Source organism: Trichechus manatus, unplaced genomic scaffold (assembly GCF_000243295.1).
Source record: "Trichechus manatus latirostris isolate Lorelei unplaced genomic scaffold, TriManLat1.0 scaffold00023, whole genome shotgun sequence".
Classification (NCBI taxonomy): Eukaryota; Metazoa; Chordata; class Mammalia; order Sirenia; family Trichechidae; genus Trichechus; species Trichechus manatus.
The window spans coordinates 3,835,305-3,861,523 of NW_004443959.1; positions in this window are offsets into that span (position 1 = coordinate 3,835,305).

Sequence of the window (26,219 nt, forward strand, 5' to 3'; positions counted from 1 at the left end):
GAATATTAGAGATTTGAATTCCCTATCAGTTAGGTCTAGTGCCTTTTCTTCTACTGGAAGGTCATCTGGTGTTTTATTTTGGGTGTCTACTGGAACCATCCTGTCTTGTTTTAATAAATGTTTTGATATTGTCTGCTGTCTTCGGGGCATTAAGTGGTTATTTTCCTCATTTATTGATTGTAGATTTGTTTGTTTCATCCTGTTTTTTTGTTTTATTTGGTTGTGTCTGAGCATGCGGGCTGTGGTTCTTAGTTGTTTGCGTCTGTGGGCATGATACTTTTCACCTCTTTCTCCAATGGGCAGGGTCAGTCACTCCGGTATAGTACAGCAGGGCAGGTCCAGCTGAAGGGGATTTGCTGGGATAGGTTTTTTGTGGCAAGTACCAGGGCTGATGGTGCAGACCAGGAATCAGTGCAGGCCAGGTTCCAGTAGGCTGTGCCTGTGCTTCTTGGGAGTGTGATGTTCAGCGCACAGTGCAGGTAGGCAGGAAGGAGGGGGTGGATTGTGATGTGTGGAGCTAAGATGGGTATGGGAAAGACAAGAGAGAAGAGAGAGGAACAGGAGCCAAAAACATACACACCAACAAGAAAGAGTGCTAAGCGAGCTTCTATTGGAGTGGAGAGATGAGAGACAGAGAAATGGAAAAAAAAAAAATGAAAAAAAAAAAGAAGGGTAAACAAAAAAATGAGTAAAGAAAACTAAACAGAGAAATAAAAATGAAAAAAAAAAAAAAAGATAAAAGAAATGCCCCCAGGGATGTCCCCGTGCATCTGCACAGAGTAAGAGACTAGCTTCCAAGCCGAGTGGTACTGCCTGCCTAGAAGGGGCTCTCAAGCCGAGAAAAGAAAAAGAAAACAAACAAATCAAAACAGAACAAATAAGAACAAACAAACAAAAAAGCCCCTGGGGTCCCACCAGTGTGGCGGCATGGGCCGGGAAGCAGTTTCACAGTCAAGTAGTGTTTTGCAATCTTTCAGGAAGAAGCAAAGATGGCACATGGAGCCAGGTATTGGAGATAAAGGAGGGGGAGGTGGTGAGAGGTAAGGAAGAAATCTAAAGAAGTGGAAAAAAGCAACACCAGCAGCCAACAGATAGCTCTCAGGGAGCTGGCCAGTGCGGGCGGGTGGAATCCAAGAGGCACTGGGAGGAAGCTCATGCTTCCTGGCCAATAGACTGCAGCTGCAGGAAGCAGAGGAGGCTAAGTGGAGGTGAAGAAGGGTGCGGGGTGGGAAAGCCTATATCGTGGGTTACCGGTTGCTCTGTCTCCTGTTGGAAGCTCTTTGATGCTGCTTTCTAGTACCTCCTGTTCACTGATCTCTGATAGGACTCCAAGATGGCGGATCCGTGCTGTGGTAGCGGATAGGGGCCCTCTGCAGGTATCTCTCCTTGTGCTCTGTTCTCGGTCAGTTTCTTATTCCATTCAGTGCTTGGCTGAGTTCTTTATCTCTTCTTTTGATGCTTAGGGTTTCAGGATTGACATGTGACTCTGTTTGACTTAGTTTTTCTGATCTTTGCTGCAGAAGTGCTTCTGACTATAGCGCCATGTTGCCCGGAAGTCAAAATAATTTTTTTTTAAAAGCAAGGCAGAAAATACAAATCGCAGACAAATATCCCTCGTGAGCACAGGAAAAAAGAAAAAATCCCAAGAAACTAGCAAACAAAAGTCATTTAAATATAAAAAGGACAATAAATCAAGACCAAGAAGAGTTTATCACAGGAAAGAAACATTGCTTTAAATTTTGAAAAATAATTTACTTCAGGTATTAACAGAATAAAATGAAAACCCATATGACTGTATCAACAGATGCAGAAAAAAAAATTTGAAAAAGGTCAAAACTTTCATGATAAAAACTCTTAGGAAAGTAGGAATAAGGAAGAAGCTCCTCAATCTAATAAAGGGTATCTATGAATAATATACAGCTAACATCATACTTAAAGACCCTGATGGCACAAAGGTTAAGCACTCTGCTGCTGATGAAAAGGTTGTCAGTTCGAACCCACCCAGTGGCTCTGAAGGAGAAGGAACTGGTTATTTGCTTCCATAAAAATTATAGCTCTGTCACATGGGGTCACCATGAGTCAGAATGGACTCGAGTGAACCTAACAACAACAACATCATACTTAATGGATGTTCTGTTTTAGCCTAAAAATATTATCTCTTCTTAATATTACTTTCCCTCAACCTGATACTCTTTCAACTAAACTCAACTTTTTCTAATAAATTTTCTCCAAAGAATAGTTTATATATTTTGTTTCTATATTTTCATATTTTCTATCTTCTCAACTTCTTGCAATCTAACATGTTTTCCCAGAAATTAAGGCAGGAGGTCTCAAGTATTTTATAACTGACAAGTTCTCTTTTCTCTTCTTTTTTTAAAACTCTCTACAACATTTACTTTCTCATTCTTGGCAATCCCCAAATACTGGCTGCTTCAGTTTCCTTCCAGCTCTAGGATGATCCAGGCAGGTCCTGGAGTATTATTTTCATGGGTTCTGTACATACATCCACATTTTGCCATACTTCTCTTTCTAACCAATAGGTGGGGAAATAAGTAAGATCAAATTGTCTTAGCTAGATCAAACTGTGGTTGTGTGATGTCAGAAACTTGGAGCTAACAGTATTTCTATCATTTTGAATCTGTCAAATATTTCCTTCTACTTAGTTCAAGCTCCTGTCATCTAGACCTCGTCACTCTAATTGCCTCTTAATCTTGCTTAAGGACAAATGCTCTCGCCCCTTCGAGCCCATCATGCACATTTCGGAGTGGTCTTTTTGAATCACAAATCTGACTGGTGGTCCCTCAATCCACTTCCTCCTTCTGCTTACACGGCTATGCTTTCCACGGCACTTAATACAAAGAACAATCTCCTTGCTGTGAGTCATTCACTTGGTCAACAGCTGCCCTGAATAGGATGCTAGCTTCGTCTCTAACCATACAGCACTTCTACTTCAGTGACACGTACCACCTCCTGGGGTTCCCCTCCTGCCACAGGGACTTTGCACTTACAAGTCTATGGGAAGGTGTTCGGTTTTCTCTTTTACCTAATTTCTAATCTTCCTTCTGATTTCAGCACAAATACCACTCTCTCGAGAAACATTTCCATGACCTCCCTCCAAAATCAGAAAATGAAACCTGCTGCACTCAAGTCAGTTCAGACTTATAGGGATCCTATAGGACAGACTAGAACTGCCCTATAGGTTTTCCAAGGTTGTAATCTTTATGGAAGCAGACTGACACGTCTTTCTCCTGAGGAGCGACTGGTGGATTCAAACAGCCGATCTTTAGTGCAGCTGAGCGCTTAAACCACTGCATCAACAGGGTTCCTATGACCTCCCTTCCTAGGTCAAATCTTCCTTCTATCAAGTGTTCTGAAAGCATCTTGAACTAATCCTGTATAACTCTTATTAGAACTGCAATTTTAAAGCTGTTTTACATTTATGGGGTGTGACCCTAACACTCTCCAGCATGTTTTTTCCTTTTCAAAATGGGTGACTGAGAGCTTGACATAACTAATGCCATGATGAACCTATCTTTTTTTTCTTTTTTCTTTGCTTTTTACATACCTTTGTTAATGACTTTGTTTTGCTCTGTCCAGCCACCTGTGGCTTACAACTCCCCACAGGAAAATTAGAGCCCAGATGTCTGATATGTGTATCTTTAGCCTGATAAGGAAATGTCCAGCATGCATCTCTTTAGTATGAATAAGAGTCTCTTGTAATTACCTTGTAATAAACAATGACACTTCTAACCTTTGTAAAAATCATATATAAGCTCTAATGTAAAAACGCCTTTTGGGACTCCATAGAAACAGTCTGTGTTGCTGTCAGATCCCTGGTGGTGGACACCTCCTAAATAAAACTTTCTCACTCTTTCTGACTTGGAGTATGTTTCATTGGCTCGACTGCTCCGGGGCACAGACCCTATTCAGATAACAGAGGTAATTATTTGATTATTCTGCCTCCTCCACCAGACCATTTGCTTGAAGATATCAGTGTCTGTGGGTGTGTTTACTTATCATTGTATCCCTGGAAATCTAGTAGATATTCAGAAAATTATTCAAATATCTGTCTGTATTTCTACCTTTGTCTAGGCCTTCTTCTTGGAGACTCCTTCTTCAAGATCTGATGGCTTAGCTGGTTCTCGCCAGTTCCCAAATCACTCTGTTTGATTTGCTGCCTGTTAATTGATTGCTACTCACTTGGTAAACTCTGCCCTGCCTGTGCTTGTTACCTGCTAAAAGCTGGACCCTCTGATCCACATCACTTGTTACAGTTCTTAACAACTTAAAGGCTCTTTCTCACCTTTAAAGTCACATTTTCACTTTTTTGAGGCCCTTATTTTATATCTTCAGAATACTCATGCATGTGGGACACACTCAGTCCCACCCTTTCATCGCTTCCCTTCTCCTTCTCTGAGCCATGTATTCAGAGCCTGGCCTCCCCAACTTTCCGTTATCTTGAGGTGGGACCCCTGTTTCCTCACTTGCAATACTAACATCACTGAACTCACTACCTTCAAAGGAATATCTCAGCCCAAATGAGGGAATCCAATCCTATACGTCAAAATCTTACCAGCTCAGCACATGGATCTTGCAGATCAAATTAAGATGGAACTCTTGGGCTTGGCATGAGCATCCCAGAGTTTCTGAAGGTCAGTCATTGAGTGGAAAGCAAACCCTAGACAGCTTGCTGGTTAATGACCTATGGCAAAGCACTTAAGAGCACATGAAGAGCTCTGTTTTGAAAGAATCTCTTTTGTTATATTTTATTTTGTCTTGTTTATAGAGGTTTTAATTACAGGAAATTTAAAATGGGCTCCCTTTATTTATAATGCATATTGAATGTGGTAATGGAGTTACCCTGTGGGTTCTCTTTTTTCTCTATCCCCCATCAGTAGGCTATCCATGATGTAAAATAAATAAACAAATGAACAACAAAAACAAAGCAACAAAACACACATACACACAAACATAACCTGAAGAATATGTGATGGCTAAAATCTGAACTACAAAAGACCTACAGATAGCAAAAGTCTACAAATAGAAGTAAGCAGATAAAAGTGTCTACCAGACTCTGCCAGTTACATAGTATATAACCTTGGGCAAGTAGCTTGATTTTTCTGTGCTTGGTTTCCTCATCCATATAATGGAAACATAGAGGGATGCTGTGAAAAATCAATGAGTTCGCATATGTAAAACCCTTAGAACAATGCTTGCTATTTCTCCTGCTTGCTTTCTTTCACAAGTCTCTCATTCCCACCAGGGTGTCAGATTTACCAAATATGTTCATTTTGGATCACCTCTGTACCTCGCAGGAGGTCTTCATCTAAACAACAAATTGTCCTTGAGGAAAATTCGCACAAATGATCAATTAGAGGATTTGTCAATGTTCTTTCCTGCTGTGGACATGAGGTTGTATTCTATCTTTGGTTGGAGCATATGCTGTGCCTCTCACAGGTTTTCATAATGCTTTCCAACTTCCAGATCCCCAAATAACAGTCAGGCGCTTAGTTCTTTCCCTTTCTTGGGTGATCATGAAAGACATATGTTATAGTAAAAGAGCACCAGACAGGGAGTCAGCGTATATGAGTTTGTCATTACATTTTTGATCTTTACTCTTTCAGAACTTCAGTCCTCCTTCTATGAAACTAGGAGCCCATGTCACCAGTTCACAAAAAGGCTTTGGGTAGCAAATGTGATCATTGTGTAGTTGCATTTTGAAAATAGCAAGGCTTTGTATAAATTTGAAAGTTAAGCAAATGATTAGTAACATAGTCAACCGTTATTATTACAATGATTCGCAGAAAGAATATTACCCCTCCTATACTGAAGGCTGCAACAACGGGCTCAAGCATAACAACGCTTGTGAGAACGGCACAGGACTGGGCAGTGTTTCATTCGGTTGTACATAGGTCGCTATGAGTTGAAATCAACTCGACGGCACCTGACAACAACATACTGAAGGTGTCTCTAAGTTGGATCTTCTCCAAATCAGTACCAGAGTGTGATGGGGGTTCTAAGTCTTCCAGTCAAACCTTCCACCACAACAGCATCAGAACCATGGACACAGAGTAAGACTATGGGCCAAAGTGTCCTGACTCTTCCAGCAGAGGCAGAAGCTGAAGAAGCACCTACTGCGCAGGCTCTGGAGGACCATTCTGGCCAACCACCCTACAGCAATTAAGCTGGAAGTTGGTGCCTGAGAGATACTGCACAATTTGATGGTGCTGAAATTTTACTATGATCCAAAGGACTGAAATAATATGTTATCACATGGGGTTTGGACTAACTGAACTTTGAGGGCCTCCGAACTCTTATATTCTCTTGAAACAACAACAAAAATAATTATCACTTATATAGCATTTTACTATATGCTGGGCACTATTTTGGAGTTGCTGGATAGTGCAGTGTTAAGTGATCAGCTGCTAACTGAAAGTTTGCTCGTTCAAGTCCACTCAGAGGAGCCTTAGAAGAAAGGCTGGTGATATATAAAAAACCAAAACCCAAACCCCTTGCCAATGAGTCTATACCAACTCATAGAGACCCTATAGCTACCCAGATATCAGTCACTGAAAACCCTACGGAGCACACAAGGTTCTACTCTGACACACAAGGTGTCATCATGAGTTGGGATAAATCCCCTGTAACTGTTTTTGTCTGTTTGTTCATTTGAGACACTTTGTGTATTACTCCTTTAAGCCATACAACAATCCTATGAGATAGATACCAATTGTTGTTGCTATGTGCCCCCAAGTTGTGTCCAACTCATAGCAATCCTACAGAACAAAGCAGAACAGCCCCATAAGTTCTCCAAGGCTGTAATCTTTAGGGGAGCAGATCGCCAAGTCTTTTCTCCTGTGGAGCTGCTGGTCCCAAAGCAGGTCCTGCTCAATGCAGCTTCTCGTCAACAAAGACACACCAAGGTGAGGAGGTAGGAGGAGCGTTTATTTGAAGTGCACAAGCAAGGAGCAAGGAGGTGTATATGTCAAATCAAGCTCCCCAAACAAAGGAAGGCAGAACCTTTTACACTGTCTCTCACAAGGAAGTACATACAAACATTATGGACTACATAAAGTTATCACAGCGCACGGGTGCAGTAAGACAAGTTGCATGTTTTCTTTGACATGTAGGCTAGTAAACTGGATTTGACTAGCTTGATCCACATTCAGCACTCTGAGGACAATGGACAGGTGGGGCATGTTCCACTTGGTCTGAGAAGCTCCAAATGAGCCACACCAATCACCATCACCAAAGATTTTGTTTGCTAACGGACAGGAGGAGCAGGTAAGCAGCTCCTGGCTGTGTTGGCTATGAAGTTTGCACTGCCAACCTTTCTGTTAATAACCAAGTGCTTAACCACTGTGCCACCAGGGCTTCTTTAGATATCTTTAGGATCTCTATTTTATAAAAGAGGAAACAGAGGCACAGAGAAGTTAAGAAACTTGCCCGAGGAGAAGCAGCTCATCATTAGCAGAGCCAGGGTTTAAAAACAGGTAACCTTCCTCAAGAGTCACAATCTTAACCACCACACATCTCTCTTTGAGTCAGAAAAGCAAATCTTTTAATCAAAAGTAACTCCATTTTCTCCTTCTCCTACCTCCCTGCTCAAAGAAGATGTAAATTAGATCATCTTCAAAATGAGCGACTCATAAGAACATGCTGCTTTTAGGTTTACTGATATCACAATATTCCAGAATATGTACCCCCAAAAATAATCCAAGCACATTCATTAATTCAATAGTTAACGGTCTTTGACTCTGTAAGTTAGTGAGCTGGAAAGAGAGTGATGAATAAGACACTGATTTTTCTCTTGACGCTCACATTTTATAATGGGAAAAAGAAAACTCATCATAATAGAAAAATTAGAAGTACTGCAGAAGAGACATGTTTACAGAGTTACAAGGACAGAAAGTTCAGAGCACCCTGCCTCTCAAGTGTTCATCCCACTGCCGTCAACTCGATTCTGACTCATAGAGACTCTGTAGGACAGAGTAGAACTACCCCATTAGGACTTCCAAGGCTGTAAATCTTTACTGCAGTAGACTGCCACATCTTTCTCCCGAAGAGCGGCTGGTGGGTTCAAACTGCCAACATTTCGGTTACCAGCCAAGCATTTAACCACTGTGCCAACTGGGTTCCTTTCAAGGTTCATAAAGGAGATGAATTACGAGCTGACTCGAAGAAATAAACCCTATTGCCATCAAGTCAAGTCGATTCCAACTCAGTGACCCTATAGGACAGAGTAGAACTGCTCTATAGGATTTCTAAGGCTGTAATCTTTATGGAAGCAAACTGCCACCTACTTCTCCCATGGAATGGCTGGTGGATTCCAACTGCCAGCATTTCAGTTATCAGCTAAGAGCCTAACCACTGAGCTACCAGGGCTCCTTCCTCAAAGAAACAGACCTACACAATTCAATACTGTTTCTCCTGTTGACAATTCTACCATGAATGACTGTGTCTCTATGGTGACAAACTAATCCTAGACAGTGGATCCTTGAAACCCAAGGAAGCCCAAAAGTGAAATTATTACAGAACATCTGGACAAAGTATTCACTAAAAGAAGCTCTTTCCCAACAGAACTAGCCAAAGATGGCAAAAAATAAAAGGGCATTCTTGCATTCTACGTTTGTAATTTAAGATAAGTTTCAGATGCTCCATGATCTGCTATGTAGAGTCAAAAGGTATAAAACTTTGCTCTAGGATGGGTCTTCAAGTCTCTGTGTAGGGTCGTTTAGTGTCTAGACATTATCTTCCCTATAAAGTGTTCTTGAATATACTTAAGGATTACAAATGAGTTCAAAATATTATAATGAGCCAATATGTTTGTGATGGTTAAGATTGTATGTCAACATGGCTAGGCCATGATTCTCAGTGTTTTGGCAGTTGTAAAACGTTGTGATCACTTCCCTGTTGAAATTTGATAAGCAATCACCACCATGATGGAATCTGCTGAGTGGTATTGGCAGGGGCAGGGCCTGTGGTGGCTCACAGCCCCCTCAGCCTTCATCTCTCTGCCTTCCACTGGCTGCTTCCTTCTTGCTTGCCTTGTCAAGGTTTTTTGGCTTGTTCTGGACCCAGCAGCTGCCTCTTGTTGTCTCACCCCCAGTTCTTGGGACTTGAGCTAGCAGCTTTCCTGTCAATCGTGGGATTCCTCAGTCTTCACAGCCTTCAAGCAGTAGTCCTGCTCCTCAACTTGCTGATGCTGGGTTCGCCAGCCCCTGCAGCTACGTGAATCAGGAGAAACCTCGTGGTCTTGTCTGCTGATCTTGGAAGTTGTTAACCTTGACAGCCTATGAGCGGAAGCCCTCCTCTCCAAACTCCCGACCTTGGGTTCGCCAGCTTCTGTGGCTGCGTGGGTTGGGAGAGGCCTCTACCCTGATCCACGGACTTGGGACTTTCTAGCCTTTACAATTGCGTGAGCTGTTTCCTTGATATAAATCTCTCTCTATGTATATACATTTATACACTTTACTGGTTTTGCTTCTCTAGAGAACCCAACCTAAGAAATGTTCTTCTCTGTAATTTCCAACTGTTCGTCTTTGGGTCTTCTTGGAATGAAATAAATGTCCCTCTGTTGCATTTTCTTTTCTTCTTTTATACTCCCCCACCTTTCAAATGAATGTTTTAATTAATTAATGTATTTTGTTTGTTTATTTAAAATATAGTTATTAGTGTCTACTCTGTAGAAGACTAGATAGTTGGTATTGGTGAAAGGGAAGGCCAGGCTGCTCCCCAGGGAGTTTCACAGACTTAAATCTGATCATAATTTCATTTTAGGCAAGGGAAATATAAAAATGGTAAAAGTATCACAAATAAAATACTAAAGGTCTGAGTAGATCCTGTATGAGATGGGGAAACATGGAGGGGCTTTGGAAGGATTGGAAAGTTTGTCTTGCTGAGATCTGTACCATTTTTATAGATCTTTCTGGAAGTGGAGGGAGAGTCTTGTCCTTATCTCTGAAGTGTGTGAGATACTCCAGCCCTGGTCTAATGAACTTTCCCAACCACCCTGCCCTCAAGCACAGAACATCTTAGCCCAGACATTTGATCTTTTGGCCATGTATTTTGGTTATAATGCACTTGGGTCTACAGTACCTCCTGTGTCAAGACAATATGGAGAAAAGAATTTCTGCTATTCATAGTGAAATTACACATCCAACATGGGAAGGCTACAAAATATCCCTTTAAAGTTCGTTATCTTTCTTGATCCTCCATCTTGCAGTCAAGGACTCAGACATTCTCTCCTAAGTTTGTTGCCTTTGGCCATAAAGCTTTCAATTTCCAGTCCTTAACCTCATTCTGGGATTTGCAAAGAAAAAGTCCTGAATATAAGAGTATACATTTGCTTCAGATTCCCAATTTTCTTTAAGAACAAAGAAATGGCAACATTATTTCAATATTAGCTATCAAAATTTAAAAAGTTTTGTGATAAATGATTACTTCTAGAGTTAGTGTATAATTTTGTTTTTAGGTGGTATCAAGTCGATTTTGACTCACAGTGACCCCACGTAACAGAGTAGAATTGCCCATAGGATTTTCTTGGCTATAATCTTTATGGAAGCAGATTGTCAAATCTTTCTCCCACAGACCCACTGGGTGGATTCGAACTGCCAGTCTTTCGGTTAGCAGGCTAGTGCCTCCAGGGCTCCTTTAATGTATGATAAGCTGTGATAATTAGCTTATTCTATTTGGTGCTTAATACATGACATTCTCTATTTTTAAAAGTTACAAGTAGTTTTATCACCCTTGATGGAATTAAATAATAAAACGTGTTTGGTTCCTTCAATTGTGTCCATCTTTCTAACTGAGGAATGTCTCCTATCCCTCCACCCATCCATCCATTTTCTCAATTTGGTGTTTTTGCAGTTGGAGTGGGGACTGGGATTAGTGTCATGAAATTTTGCTTACCACAACTTGTTCCTGTCATGAAATTTTGCTTAACACAACTTGTTTGTAACAATTCTGCAGGCAGAAGGAAAGGTCAGATGATTTAAGGCTTGCAACCTGAATGCCTGAGAGCTCTAAATTGAGTCCACTAAATTGCACAAGTCCTCCTTTAGATATCCTATTAAGCCATGGCAGGAATGATATACTTTAAAACTTAAGAACTTGTATAGTTGAAGGCCAGGGATCCACGAAAGAAGTACTTGTCTCATCCAGAGCTAGGTGAAATGAAAGTCTACCATGATGTTCCATATGTCATCAGCTACATAGGCCCAGTACCTTCAAAAGCCAGGTATACAGAAAAGTTTTACTGACTTTGCCCTCTTTACTTCATTCTCAGTGCCATTGTCTTCATTCAAGACTCCTTTCTTTCTTAAATTGGTAAACCATTTCAGCTTCTCCCTCTGTCTTCAGTGTTGCTGCCCTCCACTTAATTTCCATAGTGTTAGCAAATATTTTAGGAACCTTGGTGGTGCAGTGGTTAAAGCACTTGGCAGCTAACAGAAAGTTCAGCGGTTCGAATCCACTAGCTTCTCTGCAGTAGAAAGATGTAGTAGTCTACTTCTGTAAAGATTACAGCCTTGGAAACCCTATGGGGCAGTTCTACTCTGTCCTACAGGGTCACTATGAGTTGGCATCGACTCGAGGATAGTGGGTAATCCAATATTTTACAATTCCAAATCTGGAGTTGCCCCAGAAAGCATGTTCCCTGGACTCTGTATCAGCCCAGAACTAAAACAATTTCCGAAGCCAACTCTTCAGACAGGGATTGGACTGGACTGTGGGACATAAAGTGATACTCGTGAAGCGTATGCCTCTTAGTCAAGTAGATACAAGAGACCAAAGGAGCAGCTTCTGTCCAGAGGTGAGATGGGAAGGCAGAGAGAGTTAGGAGCTGGTTGAATGGACATGGGGAATCAGGGGCGGAAAGGAGGAGTGTGCTGTCACAGAATGGGGTGAGCAATTAAGGTCTCCTAACAATGCATGGAAAAAAAAACTCTGTATGGGAGACTAACTTGAAATGTAAACTTCATTTAACTACAACAATAAAAAAAAAAAGACCACAAAAAAAATTAAAAAAAAAAAAAAAATTCCAAACCTGATGATCCTCCCCACTTCTTAAAGCCATTGCTCATTACCTTCATAACGGACTTCAAACACTTTAACAGAACTTCTATTTTATGTTCGAATAAGCTCTTGGGCTTCTTATTTCACCATGTCCCTCTTAAGCAACCTGAATTCTAGCTAAGCTGAAGTACTTCTCAAACATTCAGACTCCTCAGGTCTGCATTTTTCATTTGTTGCATCTCGGTTGCTTAGAAATGTTAGTCCCTTTTTCCTTTACTTAAAACCTATAAATCCTACACAAATTTCCTTTCAGATGCCTTTTTAGTGAAGTTAGGTGTTTTCCATTTGACTTCCATCACTTCTTGCGCAAGCCTACACCACAACACCTCTCACATCACTGCAATCCTCTCCCTCTCTCTCTGTCTTTCATGCTAACCTGTAAGCTCTTTGACGGCAGTGACTTTACTTTATTTAGTTTAAGCTTTACCACTTCACACAGAAACTGGCACATGGAGGCAGTCAGTAAATGTTTGTTGAATGATTAAATACGTGAATGAATGAAGCAATTAATAAGATGGCCATTTTTCAATGTGAAAAAATTGGTTCAGATAATAGTGCTGTAATGCAGCAACCCCCATCATAGAAGCCTTGAATGCCAGGATGATGAGTTTGGATGTATTTTAGGTTTAGCAGGAAACCATGGTATGCTTTTAGGAAAGGAATTATGTAAAGGCTCTACCCTTCTGGATGGTTAAAAAAAACAAACAAAACACGTTGCCATAAAATCGATTCTGACTCACAGTGACCCTGCAGGACAGAGTAGAACTGCCCCATAGGGTTTCCAAGGAGCACCTGGTAGATTTGAACTGCTGACCTTTTGCTTAGCAGTCGTGCTCTTAACCACTGTGCCACCAAGGCGCCTTTCTTGACACTGTGAGCAGGATTGAACCTGCGTGGGGAAACCCCATTGGATTTCAAATCCAGGCCTTCATTTCTGGTGGGTAGAGCCTTTAAAATGGTAGAGCCTTTAAATCATTCCTCTCCTCAAAACATACCATGGTTTCCTGCTAAACAGAGCCCTGGGGGCGCAGTGGTTAAGAGCTATGGCCGCTAACCAAACGGTCGACAGTTTGAATCTACCAGCTGCTCCCCGGATGCCTATAGGGCAGCTCTACTCTGTCCTATAGGGTCTCTATGAGTCGGAACTCCACGGCAACGGGTTTGGTTTTTTTTTTTTTTTTTTAACCCTTCTGGAAGATCAATCGCACAAGCTTGGCAGGCCAGAAGGATGGGGTAGGGAGCCAGGTATGAGCGTATGAGAAATAGAAATGCTCCCCAGTGGAATACTTGCGTAGTGCTGTTTAGGTTTAAACATATGGCTGAGGTTGCATCTTTCACCCGTTTAAAGCTCACTGTTTAAGGAGACCAAGGTGCAGGAGGACTATCCTCTAGTTTGAGATCAAAGAAAAACTCTCCAGCTTCATCTCTGCATTCTCCTTTGTTCTCAACTCACATCCTAGCATAGCGTTTGGCACATACAAAACTTAGTTTACTATTTCATGACTTGAATTTAATCAAAGGTCATGGTTTTGATCCTTTTTGAGTTCTGAGACTGTCATTTCCCAAGTCAAAATTCTCGTTGTATGAAAATAGAATGAATCATTAGACATTTGGGCTGTTCCAGAAAATGTTGACTGTTCAGTTCATCTTTTACAACTTTTGAGTGTGATACAATGTTCTAAAAATATATCTAAAGGGAATTATAATCTTTATGGGTAAGACTATCTGATTTGTATTTACAAAGGTGCTCGTAGACAAGAAATTCACGGACAATCCAAATATATATTCTAACATTCAAACCATTTATCTGAGACGCACTCTTATCCTGGTACTATTACAGATACTTTCTGGAATTCTCAAAGCAACACTGAAAGGAGGTGTTATGGTTGTTGTTGTTTTTTTTTTTAACAGTCACAGAAAAGTAATTTTCCCAGTATCACACAGACACTTCAAGTACTAAAGACAAAATGTGAATCCAGAGATGCTGCCTTTAAACCAATTTGATGCTGAGGTTGGTATATCCCACATAAAAACAAAAAATGAATTATAACTTTTCTCACTTGCATAAATCTCTGAGTTTTGATGCTCCTGAAATTGTCATATTTCTTATCTCTAAGTCCTAAAATCAAGGTAAGAATCAGTAGATTGTGCATGGTGTTGACTCCTTTCAGTTTGACCACTGTACGTGTGATGAGAAGCATCTCAAAGGATCCTTTCCAGTTGGGCTGATTTGGCTCATCTTTCCAGGTACACAGCAGGATCCAATCCCCAGGTTGAAATGGGTGGACCATCATCTCAGGGAGGTGTTCTTGTCTGGCAAGGGTGTATCTGTGGAGAGAATAAAGGACAGCAGACAAAGAACGCAAATACTCTTGTACAGTTTTTTTACCTAATACAATTAAATGGTCACAATTCGTCAGCCCATGATTTTTCAGGAGGGGCTTCCCTTAGACTAGTTCAAAAGGGCTTAATCTGAGTTTGCTTCTGGGAGCTGCCCTAACCCTAAGCAAGGCTATAGGGAGAGCCTGTACCCATATTAATTTTGCTTCTTGACACATCTTTGCTATGTGTCTTTTAAGTGTCTTATTCATTCTTTCAGCCTTCCCACTGGATTGTGGTCTCTAGGTTGCATGTAGTCGCCATTTGATGTCCAGGAAGTGTGCAATGTTTTGGGTTACATCAACTACAAAGTGAAGTTCATTATCACTTCCTATGGAAGCAAGTAATCCAAACTGTGGAATGATGTCATTTATAAGATATTTAGCTACTTCTTTAGCTTTTTCCGTTCTACATGGGATGGCTTCAACCTAACTGGAACGTTTGTAGCTCACCCTGGTTGCCCTTGTGCCCATACCCAAAGGACTACTGCATCCTCTATTTGGGGTATCATGGGGGTCACAGTGACAGATTGTGACTGTGTTTTGGCCACTGCTTTTGCAGCTTCATCAGCTCTCTGGTTTCCTTTAACTTCCAGTCCTGGAAGGGGACTCGTTCTCCTGGACCCTGACTTTGCCTGCCTCGATGAGTCCAACAGTAAACCACTTGCTCGAAATCCAAAAAGTAAAATAACAACTTTTTTTTCTGTAAGTTCTTCCTTCAAATGCAAATGTTCCATTCTATTAGCAATTCTGGATGGTTCTTCCACTCTGTAGACAGGGCTACTGTCTTGAAACAAAAAGCCTATGCTTCTCTAGGCAATTCCTAGTTCCCCTTTTAGCATATCCAATTAAGTATTGGCTGAAGGTGGAATTACACGCTCTCTGTAATCTATAATACCAGATATTCATTTCTACAATACATTTAGGTCTGCCTTACAACACAAGGTAGGAGAAACATTAATATCCATAGTACATTCAGATAAATGCATAATCCTAAACACATAACCCTTTTAAAACATTGCAGTTTAGTCTTCTCTGCACCTTAACTATCTTTCCATTCATATGCATATGGCCTTGGGCCTCTGGCTGGGTGGGGAACCAGCAGACCCTGACCCTCTGTCAATCATCCTGCCTATCTAGCCTGGCTTTTGCCCCAGACCACTCCAGGTAGGGTTTGTCTCCCCTCAGCTGCATCATAACCTTCCCTTCAGCCATTGTCAGTAACAATAATCAAAGTGATCATCTAAGAATCAAAAGTTTTACTTCCCAAGCCCCTTCATTCTTTCTGTTATAAAGTCCCATGCTTTCATGAGTCTGGAACCATTGCAAAGAACCCCGCTTCCAACACCAACTGTAATAACAGCTTGGGGGTGATGTCTGACCTCTCTACTTAGGGAAGGGAGTTGCCTTAATAAGTATAACCCTGTTGAGTGTTCTCGGGCCCCCAGACCAAATTGGGACCCACTTCGAGTATGCGCCAGAGAAAGCATCTCAGCACCTGAGGCTTCAGAGGCTGACGAAGGGTTTACAGGATAAAGGGGAAATCTATGACCTCTGGATAAAACTGGGTCCTTTTCCAGAGGACTGGACAAAACAGGGGTTATAATCTCAGTTTGAACCATGCTTTCACATTGTTTCTACAAATTCTTATTATGCCACAATAGCATAAAAGTTTCAACATACATTTTCTTATCCCACTTTCTTTAGTATAGAAAAATCTAACTGAAGTATGGTGTTATGATTTAAGAATTCTTTCTCAAGCCAGTGTTCACCATCCCCAAGCTTATATTGGGGCCAGGCATTGTTACAAAAAAAATTTCATTTTAGACTTTTCCATTTGATCATATCTAAAATAAGACCAATTCTTTAAAATACACCCTGGAGGACTACATTCCGGAATTCTTGAATTATTTCTCATGGTGCCAAAACTAAAACTACAGAACACCTATTTAAAATGAAAATATTTTACTCGACCTTCACTGGCTAAGCATTGTCAGAATCTACAGGCTGTCTGCTTTTCTACAAATAAGATTTGTTTCTATACCAAACCTGGAGTCACAGACGCCTGTTCAAAATGAAAGTGTTAGACCCGGCCTTCACTGGCTAAGCATTATCAAATCTACAGCTTATCCACTTTCTGAACAATAGGACTTATTTCTGTACTCACCAAGGGAATCTTTTCCTTCTTCCCAGGGCACTGACACTGTTCTCTCTCCTCCTCATATAGTCCCCCACAGAGGAGTCCAAGGTTGTCTCCAGCCTCGAGGACCAAAATGAATCTCCCCCAGAGAAAGATTAGTGGTGTGCTCATGGGAGAAGCGGTCAGTTCCTGTCAGCCAGAGGAAATTTCAGGAGTCAGCATCACTGGTCCCGTCTGGGGTCGCCAGAATTTGTTACCCAAAGCAGGTCCTGCTTGATGCAGCTTCTCGTCAATAAAGACACACCGAGGTGAGGATGGAAGAAAAGTGTTTATTCCAAGTGTGAAGGCAAGGAGCAAGGAGGTGTATACTTCAAATCAAGCTCCCTAAACAAAGTGAGGCAGAACATTTCCTACTGTCTCTCACAAGGAAGTACATGCAAAAATATGGACTACCTAGGTTATCATGTAAGACAAATTGCATTTTTTTCCTTTGGCATGTAGGCTAGTAAACTGGTTTTGACTGGCTTGAGCCACACCCAGGTCTTTGAGTACAATGGACAGGAGAGGACAGTTTCCACTGGCCTGAGCAGTTGCTAATTAAGCCATGCCCGGTGCTATCATTTCTTGCTTGATAATGGCTAAGAAGCTCCTGGCTGCATTGGCTATCAAGAAGACACAAAGTTAAAGAATAGAAAATTTTGTATAATTTTATATAAATTTTCATTAGCCCCCTTTAAATTTTCTGAGGAATACAATAAATTCAGAATAGTATATATGATTAATAAACCAGCACTTACACATTGTTGTTGTTAGGTGTCATCAGATTGGTCCTGACTCATGACAACCCTATGTACAATAGGACAAAACACTGCCCAGTCCTGCCCCATCCTCACAATCATTGCTATGCTTGAGCCCATTGTTGCAGTCACTGTGTTAATCTATCTCCTCAAGGGGCTTCCTCTTTTTCGCTGACCCTTTACCTTACCAAGCATAATGTCCTTCTCCAGGAACTGGTCCCTCCTGATAACATGTCCAAAGTATGAGAGATGAAGTCAAGCCACCCTGGCTTCCATGGAGAACTCTGGCTGTACATCTTCAAAGACAGACTTGTTCATTCTTCTAGCAGTCCATGGTGTATTCAATATTCTTGGCCAACCCCATAATTCAAAGGCATCAATTCTTCTTTGGTCTTCCTTATTCATTGTCCAGCTTTCACATGCATATGAGAGGATTGAAAATATCATGGCTTGGTCAGATGCACCTTAATCCTCCAAGTGACATCTTTGATTTTCAACATTTTTAAGAGATCTTTTGCAGAAGATTTGCCCGATGTATTATGTTGTTTAATTTCTTGACTGCTGTTTCCATGAACATTGATTGTGGATCCAAGTAAAATGAAATGCTTGACAACTTCAACACTTTCTCCGTTAATCCTGATGTTGCTTATTGGTCCAGTTATCTTTATGTTGAGGAGTAATCCATATTGAAGGCTGTAGTCTTTGATCTTCATCAGTAAGTGCTTCAAGTCCTCTTCACTTTCCACAAGCAAGGTTGTGTCATCTACATATCACAGGTTGTTAATGAGCCTTCCTCCAATCCTGATGCCCCCTTCTTCTTCATATAGTCCTGCTTCTCAGATTATTTTCTCAGCATACAGATTAAATAACTATGTCAAGACGATATAACCCCAATGCACACCCTTCCTTATTTTAAACCATCCAGTAGCCCCTTGTTCTGTTCAAATGACTGCCTCTTGGTCTATGTTCAGGTTCCACATGAGCACAACTGAGTGTTCTGGAATTCCCATTCTTTGAAATGTTATCCATAATCTATTATGTTCCACACAGTTGAATGCCTTTGCATAGTCAGTAAAAACCAGATTAAAGCCTTATATCATGAGGAGACAGACAGGAATGAAAGTGGCTTCCTTCAAAAAAGAAAAAAATAGTTAACTACGCATGGAAAGTTTTCCTAGAATTGATCAGAAGTGGAAGTTAAAGCTCTAATTCTCAGTAGTGAGAATTCCTTTCCTCCTTGATGAATGAGAAAAAAAGATGAGTGTACTTGGATGAAGCTAATATTTGTTTATGAACTTTCTGTAGAAGTTGGGATGTTGCATAGTCCCTCTCCAAAATTATCACCTAAGCAAGATTGTGCTAGTTTTGCATGAAATTGTGACAGGATGCCAGAGAAAGTTGTGAAGCAAAATTAAATCAACTGAAAAAATTTAGTAAGTAAAATGCTCAGCATGTTTAAGCTGCGGCCAAGGATCCTAAAGAGAAAAAGGCGAAAGGTAGTGACAAATTATTTATTTATTCATGCAATATTTCATTTATTCATATATTTTTAATTTATTTGGCAAACGTTATCGATAACTCATTGTCTTCATTATCTTGTGCTGCTATAACAGAAATACCATAAGTGGATGGCTTTAACAAAGAGAAATTTATTCTCTCACAGTCTAGGAGAATAGAAGTCTGAATTCACGGTGCCAACTACAGAGAAAAGCTTTCTCTCTCTGTTGTATCTGGGGGAAGGTCCTTGTCATCAATCTTCCCCTGGACTAGGGGCTTCTCAGCACAGGGACACCGAGTGCAAAGGATGCGTGCTCCTAGCTCTAATGTCTTCATGGTATAATGTTCCCTTGTCTCTCTGCTCTCTTCTCTCTTTCATATCTCAAAAGAGATTGGTTTAAGACACAACCTAATCTTGTAGATTGAGTCATGCCTCATCAACATAACTGTCGCTAATCCCATCTCATTAACATGATAGAGATAGGATTTACAACACATAGACAAATCACATCAGATGACAAAATGGTGGACAATCACACAATACAGGGAATCATGGACTAGCCAGGTTGACACACACTTTGGGGAGACACCATTCAATCCATTATACTCATGGTATGTATGTTATTGGTTATGAAAGAATCATGAAGCAAGAAATTGAAGCAAAAGCAAACAAACATCCAACAAAAAAACACTGACCCCTGCTTTCAAGGAGGCAGACAAGAAAACTGATTAAACAATGAATCTTTAGTGAAGAAAAATACTTAATTATATGTCACTGCTGACCAACAATACATTATAGCTGCAGAGCTAGACTCTGACCTTTGGTTGTTGATTTTCAAACACCTACACAAAGAGGTTTCACTCTTTCTATAATAATATTTTTAAAAAGGAATGGCAATTTTGCAAATGCCTAGGAGAGCAGAGATGTTTATTGTGTCTTAAAAGAAAACGAAAATGCCGTGATAAAAGAGCATAATCAATACAGGTCCTCAATATTTTCTATTCGGTGGAAATAACATTAAAGAACAAAGTTTTCACCCAAATGGAAGGAAATTACAGCAAGTTATTTGTTCTTGTGATGAACAATCAGAGATCATTGTGTTCTAGTGATTAGGAAGAAGCTTAGATTTTGTAGTTAGGCAGTAATATCTGGATTTTAAAAATGTTTTTAATCAATGATGCTGAGTTGTAAATTACAAACAACAAAATGCACAGTTTAAGTGAACATTTTAATGTGATTTGCAAATTTTACTCGTCTGCAACCATCACCAATTCAAGATACAGGGCTTCTCTCATCACCCAAAAAGGTTCCCTTTGTGCCACTTTCCAGTCACTGGAGATAAAATTTGTCTTTTCTAGACATTCCTGGAACTGAAATCATACAGTATATACTCTAGCATCTGGCTCAGCATGTCTTTGAGATTCATCCATGCTTTTGCCTATACTGGATAATTCATTGCCTTCTCTTGCTGAGTAGTTTTCTATTGCATGCATGTGCAACAATTTGTTTATGCATTCACCATTTGATAGACTTTGGGGTTGTTTCTAGATTTTTTTTTTTAATATTATCTGTGCTATGAACATTTATGTATCATTCTTTGGTTAAGCATATATTTCCTTTTGGATAAATACCTATGAGTGGAACTGCTGGGTTGTGTGGTGAGTGCATGTTTCACTTTACAAGGAAATTTCAAACAGATTTCCAAGGTGGTTGTATGATAACACCACATGCAGTGTATGAAAATATAATTGCTTCAGCTCTCACAAATACTTTGCATTGTTCTAATTTTAGGCATTCTAATGAATTTTCACTGTGTGGAGTAGTATCTGATTTGTGATTTTAAATTGCATTTTTGTGATAACTAGTAATGTTGAGAATCTTTTCATACACTTATTGGCTATATCTTCTTTTGCAAAATACTTTTTCAAATTTTTTTCTTATTTTTAAATTGAGTTATCTTCTTATAAACATTCTTTAAATATCGTGTGTGTATAATCTATATAAAATACATACACTATATATTTAAGTATATGTATATAATGTATATATATATATATAATAGTATATATAATGTATATACATAATAGTAAATATACAAATGTATATATATTTCTCCCAGACTGTGGCTTGACTTTCCATTTTTTATCAGTGACATTCAAAGAACAAAAAATTTAAATCCTAATACAGTCCAATTTATCAATTCATTTCTTTTATGGTTTGTGGGTTTTTATGTGTCCTATGAGTTTTTTACTACCTCTGAAAGCATAAACATTTTCTTCTATGAATTCTGAAGATTTATAGTTTTAGATTGAGTTTAGTTATATTATCTATTTTAAGTTAATATATATGGCATTAAATAAGGGATAAAGTTTCTTTCTTTCCTTCTTTCTATGCATATCCAGTTGTTGCAGCACAAATTGTTTAAAAGATTGTAATTTTCTCATTGAATAATCTTGACAGCTTTCTTGAAAATCAATATATTATGTATATATATATATATATATATATATATATACGCATCTATTTCTGAAAACTTTTTCTGCTCCTTTGATATATAAATCTAAACTGCATTCCAATTAAATGCTTTCTTGATTAGTGTAGCTATACGGTAAGTCTTAAAGGAGTGTAGTATGAATCCTCCATCTTTTTTCTCCTTTTTCAAAATTGAATTTACTATTATAGGTCCTTGGAGTTTCTGCTTTTATTTTAGAATCATTAATGTCTACAAAAATAGTCTACTGGAGTATTTACTGGGTTTATTTGAATGGATAGATCAATTTAGGGAAATGGTACATTTTAAAAATTTTAGTTTTCTGATCTTGGGACATGATTTATTTGTATCTCTACTTATTTATATCTTCTTTAGCTTCTCTCATAGTGTTTTGAAGTTTGTATTAAAACAATTTAACACAATATTAAATGCATGTACAAATATTTAAAGATTTTTGATATTATTGTCTTATTACTACTTTAATTTGAATTTCTATTTTTTTCACTGTTGTACGTAAAAACCAAAACAAAACTCATTGCTGACGAGTTGATTTCAACTCGTAGTGACCCTATAGGACTGAGTAGAACTGCCCCATAGGGTTTCCAAGGAGCTCCTGGTGGATTCAAACTGCTGACCTTTTGGTTAGCAGCTGTAGCTCTTAACCACTACAACACCAAGGTTTCCTGTTGCACATAGATGCACTATTTGTCTATTTATCCATTTATTTATTTATTTTTGATCTGTTATCCTACAAACTTACTAAATGAACTTTTGAGTTCTAGTATATTTTTTGTAGATTTCTTAGGATTTCTTGCATGCAAATCACATCTTATCTGTAAACAGTGACCGTTTTGCTTCTTTCTTTACTGTTTGTTTTATTTTTATTTCTTTTTCTTATCTTATTACACTGGTTAGGACCTCCAGTACAATATTCAAGAAGTGAATTCAGGAGGAAATGAGAATGAGGTCCTTACCTTTTTTTTTTCCCCGTAATCTTGGTAGGAAAGCATTTCTTTTGTATGTGTGTGTGTGTGTGTGTGTGTAATAAATATGGCGTTGACTGTAGTTGTTTTTTTTTTCTTGTAACTGCCATTTATCAGTTTGAGAGAGTTCTCTTCCATTTCCAGTTTGCTGAGAGGGTTTATTATTATTATTGTTTCATTGTTTTAATGAATTGGAGTTAAATTTTGTCAAATACTTTTTGTACATATATTGAGATCATTTGATTTTTCTTAATTACTATTTTAAAAAGGTGATTGCATTGATTGGTTTGTTCAGTGTTGATTCAGTCTGGCACTCAATGGATAAACTGCATTTGGTCATGGTGCATTGATCTTTTTACATATTGCTAGATTCACTTTGCTAATATTTTGATAAGGATCTTTGTGTCTGTGTTCGTGAGGGAAATTGATTTGTAGTTTTCTTGTATATATTTCTCTAGTTTTCATATCTGGGGTGGATTCATAATGAAATGAGAACTGTCTCATCCTCCTCTGTTTTATGAAAGTTTGGTAGATTCAGTCTTATTCATTCTTTACTTCCTTGATAGAATTCACCAATGAAACCATCTGTGCCCAGATTTAGTATTTGTTAGCTTTTTGGGTTTTGTTTTTGTTGGGGTGGGTGGGTGGGTAGTTAATTACAATTTAAATTCCTTAAGCATATGCACAGTCATTTAGATTTTAATTTTGAATTTGTTTTGTTAAATTGTATCTTTAGAGAATTTGTCTATTTTATATAAGTTGTCAAATTTATTGGCATAGATTCTCATAATATCTGCTTATTACAAAATCAATTTGTGTAAAATCTTAGTGATGTCTTTTATTCCTAACACTCGTAATTTTTATCTTTTTTCTTTTCATGTTAATTCAGCTAATAGAAGTTTTACTGATTTTATCGTTGTTTTTTTCTTACTCGTATCATCTTTTGATTTGATAGAGTTTTTATTTCCCACTAAGCATTGATTTAGCAGCATCTCGCTAACTTCAATTAGTTACGTTTTCATTACCATTCAGTCAAAATATTTTCTAATATTCCTTATGATTTTTTTCTTTGGTCCATCGTTTGTTTGGCAGTGAGTTGTATAAATTCCAAACATTTGTTGCTTCTCTGCATGTCTTTTTATTACTTTCTAATTAACTTCTTTTGTGTTCAGAATACATATGCTGTATTATTTCCATCTTTTTAGATTTAGAAGAGATAGTATTTTTCTGTATCTCCTTTCAGATGTGCCAATTTTAACTCAAGTATTTGGAAACTCTGCCAGAGGATAATTTCCACATCTAGAATTTTATATCTTCCTGGTGAATGTCTCTTTTCTCATTAAGAAATTTCCCACTCTTCATTACCATAATGGGTCTGTCTGATCATTATGCTACTTATAAGAAAGGCAGCTTTTGCCCAGAATTTGTTTGTTTGTTTTTTAACCATCCAGTCCCTGAGTATGGATGATGAAAAGGACCCCCTCCCCACCATCACCAAGTATAAAAGTAACTTCCAGCATTAGTGAAATGGTCTTTGTATTTGTCTACATTCAAAAGTGGGAGTCCTCACTTACAAAAGAACCTTGTCTACCACATTAAAGAACGTTGAATTGAGGAATAAATGCTAAATAAAGTTTTGATTACTTAATGGATGCAGAAAAAAAAAAAAAGAAATTTCCCACTCTATGTCTGGTAATATTTCCTTATCTGAAGGTTTTTTTTTTTTTTGTATTATATTAATATAGCCACTTCAACTATCTTATTGCCGGTGTTTGCATGAATTATCATTTTTTGTTTACTTTTAACCTATATATATTTTTACATTCAAATTGGGTTTTATGTAGTCAGATGGTTGGATATTGCTTTTTTATTCAGATTGGTAACATATGTCTTTTGGAAGACTCATTAACAACCTGTGATATGCAGATGATACAACTTTGCTTGCTGAAAGCAAAGAGGACTTGAAGTACTTACTGATGATGAATACAGCCTTCAGTATGCATTACACCTCAACATAAAGAAAACAAAAAATCCTTACAACTGGACCGATAAGCATCATGATAAACAGAGAAAGTTTTGAAGTTGTCAAGGATTTCATTTTACTTGGATCCGCAATCAACACTCATGGAAGTAGCAGTCAAGAAATCAAACGACATGTTGCATTAGGCAAATCTGCTGCAAAGCCCTCTTTAAAGTGTTAAAAAGCAAAGATGTCACTTTGAGGACTGTTCCTGACCCAAGCCATGATATTTTCAATAGCCTCATATACTTGCAAAAGCTGGACAATGAATAAGGAAGACTGAAGAATTGATGCCTTTGAATTATGGTGTTGGCAAAGAGTGTTGACTATACCATGGACTGCTAGAAGAACAAACAAGTCTGTCTTTGAGGAAGTACAGCCAGAGCACACTATGGAAGCGAGGATGGTGAGACTTCGTCTCACATACTTTGAACATCTTATCAGGAGGGACTAGTCCCTGGAGAAGGACATCATGTTTGGTGAGGTAGAGGGTCATTGAAACAGAGAAAGCTCTCAAAGAGTTGGATTGACACAGTGGCTGAAACAATGGACTCAAACATAGCAAAGATTGTGAGGATGGCACAGGACTGGGCAGTGTTTACTTCTATTGTGCATAGGGTCACTATGAGTTGGAACCACAGGATGGCACCTAACAACAACAATTGCAGTGTTTAAGCTATTTTCACTCATTCAACCCTTTCAAGGGTGATTTATTTTTTATTTTGGGAATTTTTTGGTGATGCCATGTTTTTCACTAATGGAATGGATGCTGAATCATTGTTTGTTGGTAATTTTTTATTATTTTAAAAACTGGGTGCCAATTGGAACCTGGACATAAAAGTTCCATGTTCCATGAAGCACATCACACTCATAAGAGGTATCAGTCTCATGACCCAGAAGTGCATCACAAACTGTTTTCATGCCAAAAATAACTCATTTACTTGAATATTTCCAAATGCCAGTAATTGTGCCTTCCCAGTAACATAAAGTAAATATTAAACATACTAGCAAGCCTTATCTTGCTGTACAAAAGCCGAAAGACACAACAGTTGTACACAATCACTCTTCCAGGAAGCATCCCCTCGTACAGATGGCTTTCAACACACAAATGTGGCACAGACCAACTTTGTTGTTTTTTAGGTAGTTCCACTAGTATCTCCCACGACACCAGAATGTACTAAAGTGGCTTAAATGCATGCCAATAAACCTCCAGGGGCGGAAAAATGTAACACAGGCATATATATGCCATGGTCCATGAAAGAATTCAATGCTTAGTTTTATAAATACCATCAGCTTTTTTGTTTTGTTTTGTTTTCTATTTATGTCATATGTTCTTCGTTCTTTTTGTTTTCCTGCCTTCTTTGGGGGCTCATTGAGTATTTTCAAGATCATATTTTATCTCTAAAACTAGTAAACGAGTTGCCATTGAAGAAATTCCAACTCATTGAGACCCCATATGTGTCAGAGCAGAGCTGTGCTCCATAGAGTTTTCAATGGCTGGTGATTTGGAAGTAGATCTCCAGGTCTTTCATTTGAAGTGCCTCTAGGTGAACTCAGACTTGCAATCTTTCAGTTAATAACCAAGCGCATTACTTTTGCACCACCCAGGGATTCTATTTTATTTCTACTAGTGGAACCCTGGTGGCACAGTGGTGAAGAGCTCAGCTGCTAACCAAAAGATCTGCAGTTCGAATCCACCAGGTGCTTCTTGGAAACCCTATGGGGCAGTTCTACTATGTCCTATAGGGTCACTATGAGTCAGAATCTACTTGATGACAACAGGTTTTGGTTAGTGGCTTCTTAAGGAGCCCTGTTGGTGCAGCGGTTAAGCACTAGG